The 23,325-nt window shown below is 37.9% G+C and overlaps 1 protein-coding gene across 3 annotated transcripts in view; it reads left to right on the forward strand.

The window, feature by feature from the left end:
* Positions 1-23,325, forward strand: part of LOC125234011 (tyrosine-protein phosphatase non-receptor type 9-like) — a 169,932-nt gene that overhangs the window by 120,827 nt on the left and 25,780 nt on the right. The window lies entirely within an intron of this gene.

Below are 23,325 nucleotides of genomic sequence, written 5' to 3' on the forward strand. Positions count from 1 at the left end.
TTTAGATAACAAATAAAAAAATTGTAAGCGATTACTGTAATTAACTATTTTAATGTTTTCTTTAATATGACGACCGGTCTGGCTCAGTCGGCAGTGACCCTGCCTGCTCAGCCGCGGTCCTGGGTTCAAATCCCGGTAAGGGCATTTATTTGTGTGATGAGCACAGATATTTGTTCCTGAGTCATGGATGTTTTCTATGTATATATGTATGTATTTATCTATTTAAGTATGTATATCGTCGTTTAGCACCCATAGTACAAGCTTTGCTTAGTTTGGGGCTAAGTTGATCTGTGTAAGGTGTCCCCAGTATTTATTTATTTTATTTATTTATATAAAAATGAATTCAGTTAAGACTGAGATAACACATACACGTACATATGCATTCATAACACTTATTTGGGAATATAAATATAACTTCTCGTCCTTAGAAGTCCGGTTTCAACTCCATCGTGAATAGTAATTAAATTGAGCAATTACTTGAAAACCAACATTCTATTAATCAAACTAAGATCCAGAAATGTTAACGAATGGGTATTGTGTGTAATTCAGAGTATTAATGGAGCCGGCTCCGCTCTGGTGAGCTCAGTTCTGTTACTTAAGTAATTAAATACTTAATACATAGAATTCTACTTGGCATTTTGATTATACCGCAGAACCCTTCGTCCTTTAGGCAAGCATTTCGTCGGGGGTTTACTAGTTTGAATTTCAATACTAGTTCTTGCCTGTGACTTCATCGTACTAAGTTCAAGGTTAAAAAATACCAATGTCAAGGTTACAAATCAATAGATACCTAGTTAACCTAGTAGGTGATTTTGGGTTCTTGATCCCGAAAGTACGCCCATGGGATTGACCACGAATCATAAGAGCCGGAAGTTGATGCGACGTTAGCAGGGATATAGTTTTTCACCATTTTCATATCCATGGGAAAGCTGGTTCAGTATGACCATCTTAATATGTGCATTTACATTCCAAATTATGTTCCACTATGGTAGCAGCTACGAATTTTCGCTAAATAACATAAAATCGTCTGTTACGGCTACGACGTACAGCTATACGAGTAAGTTTAGCTAAAATTGAAATTTCTTTGAATGAAGAAGGATCATATACGAATATTTCACCCACAAGGACATGGACGTAGATTTTAATATAAGTATCACGGTCTCATGACGTGGGGCTTTATTTACGAGCATGTCAATATGGATGTTTGCGAAATATGAATAGGTATATAATCATGTATACTATTATGTATTACTTACGGTATGTATCAAAGTTGTAGTAGTTGTACGTTGCGGCAGCGGTATTCCCAGTGCACGTATTTACTGTTAAGATACTCTGCGAGCTTTTGCATTTCAAATAGTTCCAACATATAAGTTACATAGCAAATATGGGTCAGAATCAGAACTGTAGTGTTGGGAAATAATTAAGCTCAAAAACAGCGGCCGCCTGACAATGATGTTTATTAAAGATATAGCCGTCATAACTGTCATGTCATTCCATTAAAATATTATTCAACATTCAAACCAGCCAGCCTGTCAACAATTGCCCGAACCTCTTTGCCCAAACATGGCGGCCTTAAAAGAGCAACATATTAGGTTTGCTGGGACGGGGATGTAAACCAAACCCCTTCGCTTCACACAATAGCCTTCAATAGTGTGTTAACTGTGGTGACTGCGGCTGTACTCGGTACATTTAGAATCATTAGGTACATAAAGGTACATCGTCACACGCTGCTGAGCATTCTCAATGACGCTAATAAAACACATTCAAACCTTAAATGATGAGAACCCGTGTCATTGTCGATTCGCGGATCCGCAAAACAAACTTTGTTAATTAAACACATGAATTACGTTTGTTTTTCTTAATTTATTTGCCTTTATTTAAACAAATGAACGTAGTAGCATGAATTACTAATTAATTGCATGTTGTACGACTGCTAAAAGTAATAAAAGTTCAAATTACTGTTCCTTATTCCTATAGTGCAAAATAATTTTGCATCAATTATTGATGAACTAAGAAAAAAGCATGAAAGCACTGTATATGTACATTATCCTGTCAAAATTGAAGGGCCTGTTTTTAGTGTTTTTAGCAACGGCGTTATGGATTTATCTAATAAATCGTGTCTGTAAATCTCTCTAAAGTCTGTTTACATACGTTACGCCTTTGTGTACAGGATATATTTTAAAAGTATTTTGACATGCAAACTAAGCTGGTAATCCTGCCACATCACCATATTTTTCTACCAAGTTATCTCAAAGAATAACGTTTGGATTTTTGATTAAAATACGAAATCTTGCAACGAGTCTTAATATAGCGTTGCCTTCGGCCGCCGTAGGTAAGCGTTCCAAAACGTTCCAACGAATTGAGTTCACAAATCCCCCTTCGATTGGTGTACTCGTAAGGATAGCATTTGTATGCGCTTCACGTATAGATTTGTGCTCAGCCTTTTCACATGCAATATTAATTTCCCTATGCCTCTTGGGGCTGACGACTTGTTACTTTCCATTTCTATCTGGGGCCTGGATCAATTATTTATGATGTTATAATTTATCAACAAGTGCACATAAAAATTGATACCGAGACCGAGGCTATTGTAGACCGCCGTTCTGTCGTTATACTTAAACAATATGAAGTCTTTCAATAGGTACGATACGACCAAATCTTTCGTTGAGTGTAAAACGAGAAAGAATAGGTATTTCAAAATATAGGTGACATTCAGTTCAGGTTTAATTTATTTTACTGGGAGTTATACATTGTAATTGTAATCATGTATTGTTTAATTATTTATAGTACTATTTAACTACGGAGATTATGATGTATTTTCGCCAAACATAACATTAAAACAAATTAACCGGCGACTCAGGTATTTGGTTACATTATAAAATTTGTATGACACTCCTATTTTAACATACATTTGGTAACAAGGCGTGTTATTATTATACATCTGACCGTCAGTATCTGTTACTGACTGTAATAGATTATTACGAGCTCAAGAGCCGTCAGAAGCAGCCGCGTAGCGTCTGTGATTGCCGCCCGGGGCCGATCACCAATTTTGCCGATATGCCGCCCCTCTTATGATCAATATATCTAGATTATTTGGTCATTATAAGTGCGAGTTGTGCTACCGTTGTAAGGGCTCCGTACACCACAAGAAGGGCTTAAGCGCCTCGTTTTTTGAAGGCACTTAAATCATTTTTGAGAATAATCGATATTCTGAACAATTTCTAAAAAAACGAAACGGAAATTAATTTAGGTAGATTTCAAGAGATTTGGTAACTCCTTTTGGCGGCAGAGAGTGAAATTTGAGTTTTTTTTTTTCTTTTAAGTCTGACTTACGCTTGACTGTAGTTTTATAATACGCTTTCCTGTGTAATCCATAGATTGTAGGCTATCTCGTGTATTTGTTTGTGCATTTTTACCTATTTTCTTAAATTACTTGAAAATTACTTGACTAAAAATTATTTGAGAAAATATTTTTGAAATACTTATTTATAAAAAGCTCTTTCTTTCATTTGATATTTTAACACAATATAGTTAAAAAAAACTTTAATTTTTAATTTTCATTTTTACCAACCAAAAGTGACCCCTACAATTACATTTTCCTAATTTAAATTACTTGTCCGTCTTTGGGTCACAGGACATAATATATGTGTGCCAAATTTCAAGTTAATCGGTTCAGTAGTTTTGGAGAAAATTGGCTGTGACAGGCGGACAGACAGACGCACGAGTGATCCTATAGGGATCCTTTTTTCCTTTTTGAGGTAATCCAAACCAATAAATAGCTTTTGTCTTTTGTTCCTACTAAAGAAGACGGTCAACCAAATGTTGGTACTAAAAAAACGGCAAATTTGAAAAATAGAGGCTCAGCGGCTAGTTAATTTCTTGAAACGCGTGCTTTGACGTTCGCGGAATCATCGACGAACCATATCCTGACACTTCTAAAAACTATTGAAAATATAGGGGCAAAGGTTAAATTCCCATAGAAAATTTAAATTTCGCGCCTTTTTAGGGTTCCTTACCAAAAAGGTACAAATAAATGGCCTTATGGTGCGACGCTGTCCGTCTGTCTGTCTGTCTGTCAGATTATTTAATATCTCGAGAACTACTTATGCTCATCATCATCATCCTCCTTGTGTTATTCCGGCATTTGCCACGGCTCATGGGAGCCTGGGGTCCGCTTTGACAACTAATCCCAAGATTTGGCGTAGGCACTAGTTTTACGAAAGCGACTGCCACCTGACCTTCCAACCCGAAGGGTAACTAGACCTTATTGGAATTAGTCCGGTTTCCTCACGATGTTTTCCTTCACCGAAAAGCGACTGGAAAATATCAAATGACATTCCGCACATAAGTTCCGAAAAACTCATTGGTGCGAGCCGGGGTTCGAACCCGCGACCTCCGGAACGAAAGTCGCACGCACTTATCGCTTATGTTATCATCCTTATTTGAAATTTGCAATACTTATGGACATCGTTAATCTTTACAAATTGAAAGTATATTTTTTTTTAATATATTAATATTAATTACAGAAAATGGCCAAAATAAAAGGGGGGAAACTATAAATTTCAAATTTACTAGGGCAAGTGGGGTATCGTTAGAAAGAACTCAAATTATACATATCAAAACTATTTTTTTCATAATTTTTTTGTTGTGGAAAAAAATGTTTTTGGAGAAAAATGTGAACTTTTTTTACTTTATGAAAAATCCTTCCAGATTTACATTTTCAATTTGAACACTCTTGCGGGTGTTTCTTGTACCTGTATTTTTTACAGAATAGAAATGAAAGTTTTTGCTTTCAAAGAGAGGAAAAATGGTTGAAATCGGTTCACACAACAAACAATTGGACGGTGTTATGGAATAGCGAACTAAGCGCCAAAATCCGAAAAAAAAGTTATGAATGCAGTTCGGATATAAATCTGATAATCTATAGTATTGATTATTTCTTTGTTGAAAAATCATGCTTACAGCCTTATTTTAAGGGGTAGAATCAAGCGACACGTTAAAATTTGTATGGCCCTGTGTACTAAGTCGTTACGTAAAAACGAATTGAACGCCAAATTTACTTTTACAAATTATAATAAGCGTATATTCTAAATCGCAAAATCGAGTTAAACGCCATAAAGATGTTATTAATTCGTTTTGGTTTAAAGTTTTGATGATTTATAAACGCAATATCGATTTAACCGCCCTATTGGTGTCGTTTAATTCGTTGTTACATATTTGAAATTGCAGGATATCAAGAGGTTTTGTTATATCATAATTATCTTATGTGTGTAATCCTGGCTAGTACTAATGAATTATTATTAGTTACAATGCCAATTTTGCCATATATATGCTGATTGTTTTGATATTTATTAAAAAAAGTTGATTGCAGAACAAAACTAAATTGTTAGACGGATTAGTCCTAATCATTGTGAAGGAAAACATTGTTGTTAATTTATTTACAATAGCACTATTTACTCAAATATATGGAATTTTATTTTATTGCAGTATTCACTTTACCTCTAACAATTTGCATTAAAGAATCAAGCGACAAAATATGTCTCATAGTACGCTACGGCGAAATAAATTAACGTCATCGCAGTATTAGTTCAATAAAGAATCAAGCGGAAAAACGTTAATAACTTCGAAACTTGAATAGGTATGGTGTTATTTTTTTTATCAATTTAAATTACGAACACTTTTATAGGTTCAATGTCAAAATTAACTTTTTTGCTTCATAAATGAACTTACAACAACTGATTCAAATTTCAAATCTTTCTAGCTCATTTTCTCGATTTCAACTAACTGTCGCTTGATCACTTATTCCATAACACTGTCCAATTATCCCATAAAAATCATCCTCCATACTAGCTCGCACACATTAGTTTACTTAATTTGCCGAAAGATATCGCTGTACGTTGAACGCTCATTTCCTAAATCGCGTTTTTCCTGATATAATGAGGTCGCTTCAGGAGTGTCCTTACATGTCGTAAACTATTGAAGTTGAGTCTTGATTTTCTTTGGACGTCGTCTAACAATAAAATTGTATATTAAAATATTACTTACTAGCTTTTTTCCGCGGCTTCGCTCGCGTTAGAAAGAGACAAAAAGTAGCCTATGTCACTAGAGTGCTTCATCCCTTCAACTATCACCACTTCAAAAATCACATCAATTCGTCGCTCCATTTTGCCGTGAAAGACGGACAAACAAACAGACACACACACTTTCCCATTTATAATATTAGTATGGATGTGGGAATTGACTCTTGAGAGATTTAGTCAAGTTTGTAGAGTTATATTCATGAATAACATTTGATGATTCACCTATTGAAAGTGTGTACGGAACCCTCGGTGGGCGAGTTCGACTCGCACTTGGCCGGTTTTTTAGTGCTAAAATTTGGTTGACCGTCTAATTATATTACTCGGTGGCCTTAGCACAAAAGTATTATTGTTTACTTACTCACATAACATACGAGAAATATTTCAAACTTGGAACAAAACTATTCAACATTCAATTCAAATTCAAAAATACTTAAATAGACACTTACACAATTTGACAATAAGTGGATTGAATATCAATCCAAAATCAAATGTAATATTTTCCTATTATAATTAAACTTAGCACTAAACTTCGGAACAAAATGACGAATTTTGTTTGCTCAACTCAAGTAATCATCTGTCGTAAGTACATAAAAATGTAAAACTCCATTCATTACAAAGTGCTTAACAGTATGAAGATAAGGTATTTTATCGTGTAATATAGCTGCCGCTTAAGCTCTTTCGCCATAGTTTTTCGAACATTCGCCTATAGTTCGTGCGCGCGGCCGCTCGCGCCCCCGCCCCGCGTCCCTCGCAGACGTGGTGCATTCGGCGCCAGCACAAAACAGAGAATTGGCGCGTTTCTCAGCGCGATTTGAAAAATGTTAGTCTCATAATAAAATTTTATTTATTAGTAGGGTTCCGTAACAAAAAGGTACAAAGGAACACTTATGGTGCGACTCTGTCTCTATGTATGTTATAATTTTTAATTGCCGATTTTGCCGCCCCCTGTCATGTGCCGCCCGGGGCCATGGCCCCCCCGGCCCCCCCCTCGCTACGCCACTGGTCAGAAGTGTCAAGGTTACCGATCCGTTAAGAAAGTGGATACGAGTACGTCATCATTTCGGCTCGAAACTTAATTTACTCCATTTCAGAGTAATCCCGGTTAAGTGACAGACACGAGACACCTGGTAAATCTTGCTACAGCTGTTTAAAGATGCAGCAACAGCTGTCGTCGCGTGCGATTAATTGTTTCTCCTGTACCGATGTTACCTTCGGGAATGTTTAATTAACATTACTCACAGTGTAACTGACTAATGACTAATACTATTCTTCGTATAAGAATAAAGCCAAACAAAAGAAGGAAACCGATAACGGGAAAAGTCTTAGCATAGGTCGCGGCGATCATTTACAATATAAATTGATTTGTTATGTAGGCGCTAGGAAAAAGTTTCGTACGTAGTTAAAGTAAATACATGGTATTTTTTGTCCGATTCTGCTGTTTTTTTCCATATTAGTTATTATAATGGATGTAAGGCGCGACCCCGCACCGGAAACGTCGCGAGAACTTCCAGAGACACTCCTAGACAATCGCAAAAGATGCACCTACAATGTACAGTGAGCTACAATAATTTTTAAGAAAAAAAAAACCGTCGCCTTTCGGGTTCTGGTGAAAGTTACTTGCGAATGTTGGATTATGTAGAAATGTGTAGGTATTTTTTAAAACTGCTTTTAATGCTTTAATTATTAGATGGCAACATAAATGAATATACGTATAACGTTAAGGTTTGAGGAGTTTCCTCAATTCCTCATGAATCCGATATTATATTATAAGAAATCGAAGCTTGACAAACTTTGACTTGAAAACTCAATATGCTTAACAAACATAACTAAATAAATAAATGTCACTGTTCTGAACTTAAATGCATGCTTTTCTTGCAAAAATACCAAAGTCACTTATGAGTGTGCCGTTCAGATTTGAGGAGTACGGTTCTGACTATCATCAGCAGTTCCACTGCACCAAATGTCACTGTTCTGGACGCAAGTGCATGCTGTTCTTATAAAAATACCAAAGTCACTATAAGCGTGCCGTTCAGATTTGAGGAGTTCGGTTCTGACCATCAGCAGTTCCACTGTACCAAATGTCACTGTTCTAGACGTAAGCGCATGCTGTTCTTATAAAAATGGCAAAGTCACTATAAGCGTGCCGTTCAGATTTGAGGAGTTCGGTTCTGACCATCATCAGCAATTCCGCTGCACCAAATGTCACTGTTCTGGATGAAAGTGCATGCTGTTCTTATAAAAATACCAAAGTCACTATAAGCGTGCCGTTCAGATTTGAAGAGTTCTATTCTGGCCATCATCAGCAGTTCCACTGCACCAAATGTCACTGTTCCGTACCTAAATGCATGCTGTTCCTTTAAAAACACAAAAATCACTATATGTATGCCTTTCAGATTCGAGGAGTTCCCTCGATTTCTCCAGGATCCCATCATCAGAACTGGGTTCTGAGAAAAATGGGACCAATCTGTATGCATATACATTCAATTAAAAAAAAAAATTTCAAAATCGGTCCAGTAACGACGGAGATATCGAGGAACAAACATAAAAAAAAAAAAAAAAAAAACATACAGACGACTTGATAACCGTCCTTCTTGAGATATGAGGCGACGGTTAAAAATGTGCATAATTCATTAGGCTTATTTCGTATAATTAGGAAATCCCTTGCTCACCCTTGCACTATAACTTTGTCACGTTTCCTTACAATTCTCAATCCTCAGGATTAATCTCATTCTATCTAACAGTGTGATTAGGTATCCGATAAGTCGAAATATGGAAATCCCTAGAGTTATATTAGTTATTGTATCATAGGACACTAAGTAGTACCACAGAATATGTAATAGTTGGTAGTAGGTACTGTATAACGTAATCTATCTATTTAGTAGCAAGCACTGAAACAGGTTCCTGAATATGTAGTCCATACAATCTGGGTCGTTTGTACCTTTGAAATATGCTCATCGCTACAGCATACCGACTGGACCATGCAAATACGGCAAATACGGCAAATACCCTTATAACAATTTATGACCTATGAAATGGCACCGGCACTCGCTGCTATTCAAATTTTACTACCTATTCAGACGTTTTTATTATTATTGACGCCGTTACAAAATTACTGGCTTCAATTAAATCGAGTGGTAGGTACTCGTACTTTGTTTGTAGGTGAATCTCGTTATTTTCCTTTCCGTCTCGTTATGTTCGTGATTCTGAAATTAAAATCGCGAATTGACAAACTGCGACAATAATTTTTAAGAAAAAAAAACCGTCGCCTTTCGGGTTCTGGTGAAAGTTACTTGCGAATGTTGGATTATGTAGAAATGTGTAGGTATTTTTTAAAACTGCTTTTAATGCTTTAATTATTAGATGGCAACATAAATGAATATACGTATAACGTTAAGGTTTGAGGAGTTTCCTCAATTCCTCATGAATCCGATATTATATTATAAGAAATCGAAGCTTGACAAACTTTGACTTGAAAACTCAATATGCTTAACAAACATAACTAAATAAATAAATGTCACTGTTCTGAACTTAAATGCATGCTTTTCTTGCAAAAATACCAAAGTCACTTATGAGTGTGCCGTTCAGATTTGAGGAGTACGGTTCTGACTATCATCAGCAGTTCCACTGCACCAAATGTCACTGTTCTGGACGCAAGTGCATGCTGTTCTTATAAAAATACCAAAGTCACTATAAGCGTGCCGTTCAGATTTGAGGAGTTCGGTTCTGACCATCAGCAGTTCCACTGTACCAAATGTCACTGTTCTAGACATAAGCGCATGCTGTTCTTATAAAAATGGCAAAGTCACTATAAGCGTGCCGTTCAGATTTGAGGAGTTCGGTTCTGACCATCATCAGCAATTCCGCTGCACCAAATGTCACTGTTCTGGATGAAAGTGCATGCTGTTCTTATAAAAATACCAAAGTCACTATAAGCGTGCCGTTCAGATTTGAAGAGTTCTATTCTGGCCATCATCAGCAGTTCTACTGCACCAAATGTCACTGTTCCGTACCTAAATGCATGCTGTTCCTTTAAAAACACAAAAATCACTATATGTATGCCTTTCAGATTCGAGGAGTTCCCTCGATTTCTCCAGGATCCCATCATCAGAACTGGGTTCTGAGAAAAATGGGACCAATCTGTATGCATATACATTCAATTAAAAAAAAAAAATTTCAAAATCGGTCCAGTAACGACGGAGATATCGAGGAACAAACATAAAAAAAAAAAAAAAAAAAAAAACATACAGACGACTTGATAACCGTCCTTCTTGAGATATGAGGCGACGGTTAATAAGAACATAACATGTTTGGATTCTGAACATTTTCCGCTTAGATTAACCGTTTTCTTGGCCATTTTTAAGCGATCATTTCGTCGAAAATCGTTTGGATATTTATGGCTTTTTCTGAATAAGTGAAGTCATATTTGTGGCTATGTACATGCCCTTCAGCAACCGTGATGGCAGACAAGACGGAGACACTGCTCTCGCGCTCAGGCCACTCGAGCCACTCAGCTCAGCACAGCACTCGAGATTTGACCGACCGTGAATATTTATGAAGGCGCACTCGGGCCTCTAATGCGGATTTATTATCGCCCCTGTCTGTTCTGGGAGTTCGCTCTGTAATTAGTTTTTATTCACTCGCTTTATTCCCAATATTCGCCAGTTTTTCGGTTAAGCCCCAACTCGATTACATTTTACAAGTGCGTCAAGAAGGAGTTTAAGTGTTCTCCGAGTTCATTTTATTTATTTGAATCAGTTTGTTTTATTGATTAGGTAGTTAATTGAGTATGACTGTGTGAATGTGATAGTAGGTACCTAAGTATTATTTCATAAAAGCAATGAAAGTAATGATAAGCAATACCTACAATTACAATCCTTCAAGGTAGGTATTCTCAAATTAGAATTTGTCCTTTTGTCCCATAGCTTTCAAAGGTCACAGGCCGTAATCGTACAAGTAGCGAACTAGCGAATAATCTAGTTTACCATTATTTTGTTTATGCTCATATCTCACAATTATTGTAAATGATCAGTATTTAAAACAAAGAAGTCTATGAACTTTCTATTTTCGTAGTTCCACATTTAGCCTGTCAATAAATCCAGCTTTCTAATGTGACCTTTGCCAGCTGTTCCGGCCATTATTGTTTCTTCCTGTTTCCATTACGGAGCAAGTAGACTGAAACAGACACCTTCGTGAACGTGCCGCATCAACTAAATATAGTATACTAACAAGGTACGCCGTTGACAACTTTTTAAATTGGGTAACATGATGAAATAAAACAATCTGTAGGTTTTTAGACTTTCCTGGCATTTTCAGATTAAATCCAGGCAATTTATCAAAGTGGAACTGAATAATTTAATTTCGTGGCCAGTTTCGGTCGACTCAGATGACTTTAATAAAAACCGGTCAAGTGCGAGTCGGACTCGCTCACCGAGGGTTCCGTACAAACTTTCAATACCTAGTTGAATCATCAAAATGTTATTCATAGAACTCTACAGATTTGACTAAATCCCTCAAGACTCAATTTCCCACATAACAGTAATATTTTAATATACAATTTTATTGTTAGACAACGTCCAAATAAAACCAAGACTATTCGACTTCAATAGTTTACGACTTACGACATGTCGCAAGGACGCTCCTGAACCGACCTCATTATAATATGTATCAGGAAAAACGCGATGTAGGAAATGAGCGTTCAACATACAGCGACATCCATCGGCAAATTGAGTAAACTAATGCGCGCGAGCTAGTATGGAAGATGATTTTTATGGAATAATTGTTTATTGTGTGAACCGATTTTAACCATTTTGCCTCTATTTGAAAGCAGGTAATTTCATTGTTATTTTGTTAAAAAATACGGATACAATAAAGACCCGCAAGGGTGTTGAAATTGAAAATGTAAATCTGAAAGGTTTTTATAAATTAAAAAAAAAGTTTTCAAGATACGTGTACGATTTTATTTTTCCTGTAATATTCATTATAATAGCCATGTTTGGTGAAAATTTCATAAATTTATGTTGGTAAACTTCGGAGATAAGGGGGGGGAACGGTATTTTTTTTTACATTTTCCTTCAAAAAACATTTTTTTTCCACAACCAAAAAATTATAAAAAATAGTTTTGATATGTACAATTTGAGCTCTTTTTAACGATACCCCACTTGACCTAGTTACTTGAAATTTTCAGTTTGCCCCCCTTTCATTTTGGCCATTTTCTATCATTTATATTAATTAATTAAAATAAAAAATACCTTCAACTTGTAGAGGTTCACAATGTTTATAACTATTCCAAATTTCATATCGATAGCATAAGTAGTTCTAGAGATATTTAACAATGTGACAGACGGACAGAGTCGCACCATAAGGGTTCCTGTTGTACCTGTACCTGTTGTACTTTGTAAATCTTGGACGGAACGTTAACTAGTCAAATATGTAACGTGCATCCTGAATTGGAAATGTAACAGTAATCTAACAGCTCACAAGTTACTCATAACAATTATTTATTAACCCCCGACGCAAAAACGAAGGGGTGTTATAAGTTTGACGTGTCTGTCTGTCTGTTTGTCTGTCTGTGTGTGTGTCTATCTGTGGCATCGTAGCTCCCGAACGGATGAACCGATTTTGATTTAGTTTTTTTTTGTCTGAAAGCTGAGTTAGTCGGGAGTGTTCTTAGCCATGTTTCATGAAAATCGGTCCACTATGTCGCGGTCGGGGGTTTTTTCAAAATTTTAATTCTGTTTCTAATTCGAGGATAGTGACAATAGAGCGTTTACCATATTTCAGCCAGGGTAAACTGCTCTATTCTTTCCTATTACCATTTGCCAGGCTAGCTCCTACAATATAGACGGTCATATTTTAACTAAGTAGGTATACACGGTGAAAAAATGAAAAACCGATCAAACTTTGCATAGTGACTTTTGAGGTCATAATGATTTATTATGGGACTTATGATAAAAAGTGCCTGTGTGGTGACGGGTTAAGAATTTCACCACTCCCTTTCTTCCCGTGGGTGTCGTAGAAGGCGACTGAGGGATATGGGTTAAATTGTGGCGTAGGCGAGAGGCTGGCAATGGCAACCTGTCACTGCAATGTCACAGTTTCGTTTTCTTTCAATCCCTTATTTGCCAAGAGTGGCACTGAAGCTTTAGTACTTTCATGTGTTCTGCCTACCCCTGTATGGGATACAGGCGTGATTGTATGTATGTATGATAAAAAAAAAGCTGAAATCGCAAAAAAATATTTGGCAGTTTCATACATTTCGACTGTCATGATGCCGCTTCTACAATCTAATTTTTTTTCGCGATTTCAGCAGCCCTCAAAAGTCACTATGTAAAGTTTGAACGGTCCTTTTTATTTCACCCTGTATAATATATCGGAAGGCATGAAACGACTTGAATATTAAATTACTTTATTGGATATAGAAGTAAGGTAACGGACCCAATCATGGACAGTTTAAGATAAAATTTTGCACATTTTTGATATTTCACTGATACGTGTAAAAATTCTACCGCTAAGCGTGTTAAAACTTGAATGTCTTATCTTTCTTTTACATTTCAAGCGTATTGCAGAATAGATACTCCTATTGGTTTCTTCATAGTTAACAAATTAAAACAAGGTGTTTTTTCTCCAATCATGGACGGCAGTTCTCCAGCAATGGATCCCCCATTATGGACAGTGAAAAAAGTTTAAAATTTTGCTTTTAAAGCCAACTGATACTCAATGAGTAAATTTTATATACCCCAAATAAAATTAGTTTGGGTTATTTTAACATAGGATTGTTTCTTGTAAATTTTGGTTTTGCAAATTGTTCCTTGTCCATTATAGGAGGTACGCAGTTTTCGGGTTCCAGTTATGGACACTCGCAAACACTATTTCTTTTTATCTTTGGAGCAACAAACTAGTATGTTTTATACCTTATCTCATGCTTAATGCAGTAAGTAAAGCTCATTCAAGTTTACACCGAGCATTATTTTTTTATTATTTTATACATGAACTCAACTATCTTAGCAACATTACTAAGAATTCGTCCTGATATTTTTTTCAGTAAACTGATGACTTTTATCTTGCCGCCAAATCCTTCAGAAATAACTGAATTAAATGAAACTTCAAAATTAAGCAGCTCTATGACTCTAGTTTATGGTACATTTCTGTCAGTTTTTGGAAACTAATTTTTAAGGATTTGTGTTTTTCTGTCCATAATGGCATCACCGTCCATTATAGGGTATTTTACATTATCTAAACCATTAAAGGAAGTAACCAGGTACCTAATCCACTGACCATAAGCAGGACACGGTGGAAAACCCTTGAAATGTATAATGACGTAATTATAGCCATGGACATAACATAAGCCATCAATAGTTTCCGTGTTTCGTCCTTCAGAACAAATCACGTGCCTCCTAACTAAACAAAATAAAGTTCATACTGTTGGAAAAATCAACATGCTTTGTAAACCAAAGAAAATGTTAGCTAACCACATAAACGCACTTAGAACATAATTTAAATGTTTGAATAAAAAGTCAGATGAATGTTCTGGTGCGTTGGGAATTTATTCTTGTTTCGATCCTACTACTATTAACATCCTAAATTGTATCAGTGTCTTCCGTTCTCCGTTCATATAATAAACCATCTTCATAACCAAGTCATCGTTTCCTTCCATCAGGTCATGGGCCTGCGCTCTTCCAATAAAAATCAAGTTTTGAGCGATAAAAAGTGAATATAGTTAATACGGTTGCCGACGGCAATGGCGTCGTCCAGTATAAGTTCCTCAGCTCCACTCGTAATGGAAAAACTAAAGGGAATTGAAAACTATAGTTCTTGGAAATTTATGATGAAAATGGTGTTGATTCACGAAGATCTATGGGAATTTGTGGAAAAAGAGGTTGACGAGAAAAAATCCGAAGATGCGAAGAAAAGCCAGAAAGCGCTCGCACGCATTGCATTATCCGTGCAATCGACGGCCTTCGTGCACATAAGGAACGTGACCTCGGCACACAAAGCATGGAAGAATCTTCAGAATGCTTATGAAGATAAGGGATTATGTCGGAGACTAGGCCTGTTGCGAACTTTGTTCAGCACAAAGTTGACGGAATGTCAAAGTATGGAAAAATATGTCAACAGAATCACGAACGTCGCACAACAATTACAAGATATCGATGCAAAGTTGGATGATGACTTTGTTGCGGTAATCATGCTGAGCGGACTTCCTGAGGACTACGACCCGCTGATCATGGCAATTGAGAACTCAGACCTCAAGTTGACTAGCGAAGTTGTATCGGCGAAGTTGCTGCAGGAGACGTTGCGACGTGAGGACAGCAAACGCGACGGAGATGGAGTTACAGCTCTGGCGGCTGCGAGGAAGCCTCCCAGGTGTTTTGCTTGTAAAAAGATGGGACATATCAAGAAAGATTGTCCGACGTTGAACAAAAAGAAAAGTAGCAAGGTGATGTCATCGTCAAAGGTTCTGCTCACGGCGCTGTCGGTGAACGTTGAAAGTGATCTTTGGTACGTGGACAGTGGGTCGGCGAGTCATCTTTGTCGAGATGTGAACATGATGAGTGACATGAAGTCAGATAAATCGTTGCAAGTGACTGTGGCTAACGGAGATAAACTATTTACGGCTGGTAGAGGCAATGTTAACGTGGAACAACGTGATGGCAATGTAAAGACTATAAGTGACGTGTATTATGTACCTAACTTAGCAGCTAACTTATTGTCAGTAAGCGCCATGGCTAAAAAAGGCTATAAGATAGTATTCGACTCCGATGGTTGTGAAATTTTAGATAATGGGGTTATTGCCGCGACGGCTACTTTGAAAAATGACGTGTATATCCTTGACACTGTTGAGGCTTGTTCAAAGGTTCCTTTACAGAACAAACAGGTGGCCAACGCAGCAGTGGAGGAGGAGCGTGCGGTTTCTAGCGACGAAACTGTCTCTGCATCTTCAGAGAAAGTTTGGCATCGTCGTCTTTCGCATCTCAACAGAAGAAGCATGGAACTTTTAAGAAAAGGTATGGCTTCTGGTATATCGTATGATAGTGGAGATTTTGAAACGTGTATAGCGTGTGTCCAAGGCAAAGCGAGTAAGGTACCGTTTCCGAAGAAATCTCACAACAAGGCTAAAGAGGTCCTGGGTTTAGTGCATACAGACGTCTGTGGACCGCTACCATCGGCCTCATTCAGCGGTGCTAGATATTTCTTGCTCTTCATAGATGATTATTCTAGGAAGACGTTTGTGTACTTTTTAAATAAAAAAGGTGAAGTATTTCATAGGTTCAAAGAGTTTAAGGCTTTAGTAGAGAACCAGACAGGTAAAAAGATAAAATCGCTACGCAGCGACAACGGAGGGGAATACACCAGTTCTGCATTTCAGGCATACCTCAGGAGCAATGGCATCGTGCATCAAACAACAGTTCCTGGCTGCGCTGCCCAGAACGGGGTCGCGGAGCGCGCGAACAGGACAGTGATGCAGGCGGCAAGGTGCATGCTACAAGATGCAGGCCTGAGCAACGAATTTTGGGCGGAAGCTGTCAACACGGCAGTCTACGTTAAGAACCGTTGTCCTACGAAAGCTGTACTGGGGAGCACTCCTGAAGAAAAGTGGAGTGGCAAAAAGGTATCACTGAGTCATTTACGTATCTTTGGCTCTGTGGCTTATGCTATGACTTCAAAGCGTTCGAAATTAGATCCGAAATGCAAAAAGTACATTTTTGTTGGGTATTGTGAGCATACAAAGGGTTACAGGCTCGTAGACCCGGAACAACCAACAAAATGCATCAAAGCTCGAGATGTAACCTTTTTAGAAAATACGTTCATTGAAAAAGCATCAAATGATGACATTGACAATGTCATTGTGTCAACTGAAATATTTACACAAACTAAAAATGCAGATGTAAATAAAAATGTTGAGTTCAAATTGTCTGACCCATCTTCTGTACAAACAGAAACGTCTGTAGTGAGTGGTACGTCTGATGATGTTAATTTGACAACAAATTCTCAGAATACAAACGATCGAACGAGTACAATCACAATTCATGATTCGTCTAGCTCTAGTGAATGTGATGATCCGGCCGATAAAACTTATATTCCAGAGGAGGAGAGTACGGAAACTTCGGAATATGACAGTTCATCGGGTTCGATACTTTCCGGATTATTGGCGGGTACGTGCGATCCAGATGCTCCACGAACTGTACGAGAAGCACTGAGTGGTCCAGATGCAGACAATTGGAAAGAAGCTATGTCTTAGACCCACTGGAAAGCGGCGAAAAGAGTCCTGCGCTACTTGAAAGGTACCATGGATCTCCGTTTGACTTTTAAGAAAGGCAAGCAGCTGGACATCACTGGATTCGCAGATGCAGACTGGGGTGGAGACACCGTGGACAGGCGGTCGTACACGGGATATGTCTTCAAAGTAGGTGAGTCAATTGTTACTTGGGCAAGTTGTAAACAAAAAACAGTTAGCCTTAGCTCAACCGAAGCCGAATACTATTCTTTGTCGAACTCCTGTAAAGAGGGTTTGTTTATTCGTACATTTCTAAAAGAAATTATTAACGAAGAAATTGTGCCGACAATTTTCAATGACAATCAGTCAGCGCAGAAATTGTGTAGGAACTCTTTACATCATGCTAGGAGTAAGCATATAGATATTCGCCACCACTTTATTCGGCAACTTGTGAATAGTAATACGATTACTATTGAGTATCTTAATACAAATGATATGTTGGCAGATGTACTGACAAAGGCGTTGTGTAAAGTTAAACACTATAAGTTTGTGAGACAGCTCATGTTACTTTCATGTAAGTAAATGCGTTAAAACTCTGTATTTATTTGATAGTTAAGAATGTGTTCTTAATGTAATTACCATCATGGTTATTTCAGTTACTTGTTAGTTTGGTTATACATGATAGTGATTACATGATATTTAAATGATTGCATATCAATATAATTACAATTCATAATGTGAATAACTGAACTTGGTTGATGCATTGTAGCGAAAGTTCAGTGCATATGTTTTTGTTAATTGATTTATTGTTACTGTGAAGTGTAGGTCACTTCTTTAGTTATGAATTTGTTTGTGTGTTGAAACAAGACTGTTTTTGGTTTAAGGGCCAGTGTTGGAAAAATCAACATGCTTTGTAAACCAAAGAAAATGTTAGCTAACCACATAAACGCACTTAGAACATAATTTAAATGTTTGAATAAAAAGTCAGATGAATGTTCTGGTGCGTTGGGAATTTATTCTTGTTTCGATCCTACTACTATTAACATCCTAAATTGTATCAGTGTCTTCCGTTCTCCGTTCATATAATAAACCATCTTCATAACCAAGTCATCGTTTCCTTCCATCACATACGATATTGATATTATCTAAATATATAAAAGAAGAAGCTGACTGACTGACTGACTGACTGACTGACATATCAACGAACAGCCGAAACCGCTGGTCCTAGAGATTTCAAATTTGGCACGTAGGTTCCTTATATAGTGTAGAGGAGCACTAAGAAAGGATTTTCCAAAAGTCACCTCCTAAGGGGGTCAAATGGGGGTTCAAAGTTTGTATGGGGTAACAATGTTAGTTTCACTGTTTTATTCGAAACTTCACAGGAGGGATCCTAAAAACATATGACTAAAGACGTGTTTCAGGTTTTTTGAAAATTTAACCTCTAAAAGGGTGAAAAGGGGGTGATAAAGTCAAAAAACTAATATGGGTATCGTTTTTACGGTTTATTGGGTCGCTGATCACGATAAATACAACGTTTTTAAAATCTAACAAGGCGGAAGTGAAATACCTTCTTCCCTGTTGTGGTGCAATGGGGTTAAAATATCAAAAAAATATATAAAAGAAGAATCTGACTGACTGACTGACATATCAACGCACAGCCAAAACCGCTGGTCTTAGAGATTTCAAATTTGGCACATATGTTCCTTATATAGTGTAGAGGAGCACTAAGAAAGGATGTTTCAAAATTCTCCTCTTAAAAGGGTGAAATGGGGGTTTAAAGTTTGTATGGGGAAACAAGATTAGTTTGACTATTTTATTCGAAACTTCACAGGAGGATTTCTAAAGACATATGACTAAATACATGTTTCAGGTTTTTTTGAAAATTTTACTCCTAAAGGGGTGCAAAGGGGTAAAGTCAAAAACACAATATGGGTATCGTTTTTATGGTTTATCGGGTCGCTGATCACGATAAATACAACGATTTTAAAATCTAATGAGGTGGAAAAGAAATTTTCTCCCCTGTTGTTGTGCAATGGGGTTAAAATATCCAAAATAGCCATAAGTATAGGTTTAGTTTTTATCTTTACTTCTGGTTCAAGAGATTTCAAATTGACACGGAAGTTCCAGGAGAACTAAGAAAGGATTTTTCAAAGTTCACCTCCTATTAGCATGATAATTTGACAGGGGCAAGGACAGGGACAGGGACAGGGACAAGGACAGGGACAGGGACAGGGACGGGACAGGGACGGGATAGGGATAGGGAAGGGATGGGGATAGGGATAGGGATAGGGATATTAGGGATAGGGATATTAGGGATAGGGATAGGGATATTAGAGATAGGGATAGGGACAGGGATAGGGACAGGGACAGGGACGGGGACGGGGACGGGGACGGGGACAGGGACGGGACGGGGACGGGGACGGGGACAAGGATAGAGATAGGGACAGGGATAAGAATAGGGATTGGGGTCGGAATAATCGGTCGGCAATCGATATCTAGGCAGTGTTAAATGCAGGTGGCTCAGTGGGAAGGGATTAGTAAGTAGGCATCGGCGAGTATCCTGCATCTGTAATAACTATTACATTCAATGTGCTGTAAGAAGATCGTTGTTTGCTTGCCTTTTATATGTTTACGTTTGCAATAAGTATAAGCAAAATGGAAAAAATTGTAAGCGATAATGCAAGAAAGTACTTTTTACCCTACCGACCATAGCGTCGAGATACTGGCTATGTGGGTTGTATGAAGTTTCCCCAGTATAAATATTCATATAGGTAAAATACATACATATTCGTACCTACTACCTACGACAGCGTAAGAATTGTTACACAGCGACCACAGGGTCGCTGTGTAACAATTCTACAATCATTGCAAGAATTTCTTTTAAAACAATAGTAATATGTGTAAGGTACAGTCGGCCAAAAAAGTGGTTTACCACTTTTCGATCAATAGAGTCGAAAAGTGGTAAACCACTTTCTTAGCTGACCGTACAGCAAATAGATCAGTTACAATGGCAGTCGAGAATTGCCCCGCTTTACCTTAATCGAAATAATCGCGGACAGATGTACCTACAAAGAAACCTACGGATCCAAATGAAAATCTTATTTTTTGTAAACGTTTCAATAAGAATACTTTTATTACGCGGGCGAAGCCGCGGGTAAAAGCTAGTGTATTTATAAGTTTCATAACAGTAAATAGCGCTCACCCTGTTACCTACCTATATATTTTTGATCAAGTGTCGTTCACGGCACTTGGCGGTCAATGACAGTCACCCGATCACCCGATCACAACTCGCGCGTAATGACAAGCTAATCAAGTTAGGGGTGCCTCCTCCAAGAATCATTGTAAAAGCGGTGAGCGTTAGGACGGACCAGCGTAAGATGGCTTTGCTCACGCGAATTTGATAGAAGGGACTCTAGATGATCCAGTAAAAGTTGTATTAGATTACATTAGATACCAAAAATTACTGATACTTCGTATGTACTCGTATTACATAGTAGAGAGCAGTTGTAAAAGGTGTTGAGTTGGGGCTGCTGGTTTGTCAACGTGTCGACGGTCTGTGACAGTCATCCGATCACTACTCGTGCGTAATGTCTGTCTAATCATAATCAAGTTTGGGGTGTTCGCCTCCAAGACAATTATTATAATTGTGACGACCGCGCGTTAATAACGCTTCGTTCTCGTGAACATGAAAAAAGTCTAAAGATCGTGCAAAGATCCTACTTATTTCCGATTATAAGTATATTTAGAGAATAGGCCGAGGCTGTAGGCCTAGTAGATGAGAATCGGTTGCGCTTCAACTAGAAAAGTCTATCTGTCTCTGTTACTAATATGGAACGTTTTAGATTATTACTATTAGAATTTTTTTTGGACAAATATTATCTGAATATTGTATCTTAGTTCTTTTGGTTCTGTAGATTTGTGTGTAGTTTTACGGCTGGTAAAGACTTCACGACCTTCTGGGGCGGTGTCACAATTTAAAAAACATTTGTAGATAACTTACTGTCACAATTCTCCTAAAACCGAATTATCTGACGCTCGCGCCATCAATGAGAATATGTATTGGGTTGGCACAAAAGTAATGAGACACTTGGTTTACGTTTTATATTTTTTATTATTATTACAATACAAAAAGCTTAGTCGATGATGTAATCACCATTAGCATCTATGACTTCTTGCCAACGATCCGGCAAAGTTTGGATGCCTTTCGCCCAGAACTCTGATGGCTGTGCCTCGAAAAAGTTGTTCAACTCCACCTGTACATCATGGAAATCATTGAATTGTTTACCCCGCAAATGTCGTTTCAGGGCTCTAAACAAATGAAAGTCTGATGGTGCGAGGTCTGGAGAATAAGGTGGGTGGGGTATCGTCTCCCAGCCCAAGTTCTGCAGCTGTTGGCGAACGGTAGATGCGACATGAGGTCGAGCGTTATCATGTAGTAAAATTACAGTGGCTCGTCTTCGTCGTTTTTTCTTGATAGCAGAAGATAGTTCGGTGAGCTGTGTTGAATATTTGTTAGCGTTTACAGTTTCATTGTGTTATAGTTCATGAAACAGCATGCCTTGCGAGTCCCAGAAACAACAAAGCAAAACTTTTAAGTGGTTCTTTTGACTCAGCTTCGGTTGAGTTGGTGGCGTTTCTTCTCGAGGCAGCCAAAAAGCACGACGTGTATCGTTCTCATAATAAATCCATGATTCATCTCCCGTAACCAGATCAGTCAAAAACTCTTTACGTCGGGGTCGCAGTAAAAGTGATTGACAGATGGCGACACGGACTGCACGACTGGCGTCGGTAAGGATGTGCGGTACCCATCGAGCCAAAACTTTTCGATACCCAAGCTCATGCAGATGGTATTCCACAGCGTGGTGACTGCAGTTAAGTGCTTCCGCTAATTCACGAGTAGTAGCATCAGGATTCGACTGTAGTTCGCGGTGTAAATCGTCATCATTGAATGCAGGTGGTCGCCCTGAGCGTGACTCACTTTCAAGGCTCCTGTCTCCTGATTTAAAACGGTCAAACCATCTGGACACCGTGGCATGGCTTGTACTTCCAGCGCCCAATGCAGTGTTGATATTGTCAGCCGCAGCCCGCGCACTGTGGCCTAACAAGTACTCGTATAAGTAAAGTGTTCGAACTTGTCGCTCGTCCATTTTATTTCAATCTAACTAAACCAATCACGAGGGCGGCTTTATATACCCTCACATTAGAAGTACCTATTATGTTCTACAACATACTAGAATATTATCGAAAACAATTAACTTAAGAAAGGAAATGTATAGAGTTTTGTAGAGTGTGTCATTACTTTTGTGCCAACCCAATACGAACTGTCGGCTCTGCTGACACTTCTCATTCAATTTGGACATTAATGTGGGTGTAATTAATTTGTACGCTTCGCGAAGTCAGCGAGTGTTTCGCGCCTGGAGTTGAAAGAGCTAGTAAACTTTACGGGGTCACCAATTAATGCAATAATCGTCTTAATTTTGATAAATTTCATATAGGTATCTAAAAAATTCTAAAGTCAGATTGATTTACAATTTTTAAACGTGTTTTCGTCATGAATGTTAACGTAGGTCACGTAAATATGTCACACTGTTACTCTACAATGTGTCATTAAAAGCATTCGTGAAAGATTTTTTTTGCTGTCGACGGCGTTGTGTTACCTATTATTGAAGGTGACTGTTACTAAAAGTTGCAGTGTACGTACACAGGTACCTACTTATATTAGACGTTTGGTGACCTTTCTATACATTTCGTAAAAGAGTACGCTACATTGTAACTCCCTTTCTGAAGAGAGGGTGGGTGTTCGCAATAGAAAGCGAATATCAAATAAGTAGATAACATACCACGCAGTAAGAATAGAATATTCTAGGTCTCTAGTCTAGATTTAGTAAGTACCTAATGCATATTAAGGACGTTGTTGTTGTAATTAATTAATTATATTATTCAGGGCAAGTGTAGGTACCAATACATACAAGCATTCAGGGCGATACATGGAAGCTTCCTTCCGAGAATTCAGCCTGTATCTCACCTTAC

This window comes from Leguminivora glycinivorella, chromosome 15 (assembly GCF_023078275.1).
Source record: "Leguminivora glycinivorella isolate SPB_JAAS2020 chromosome 15, LegGlyc_1.1, whole genome shotgun sequence".
NCBI lineage: Eukaryota > Metazoa > Arthropoda > Insecta > Lepidoptera > Tortricidae > Leguminivora > Leguminivora glycinivorella.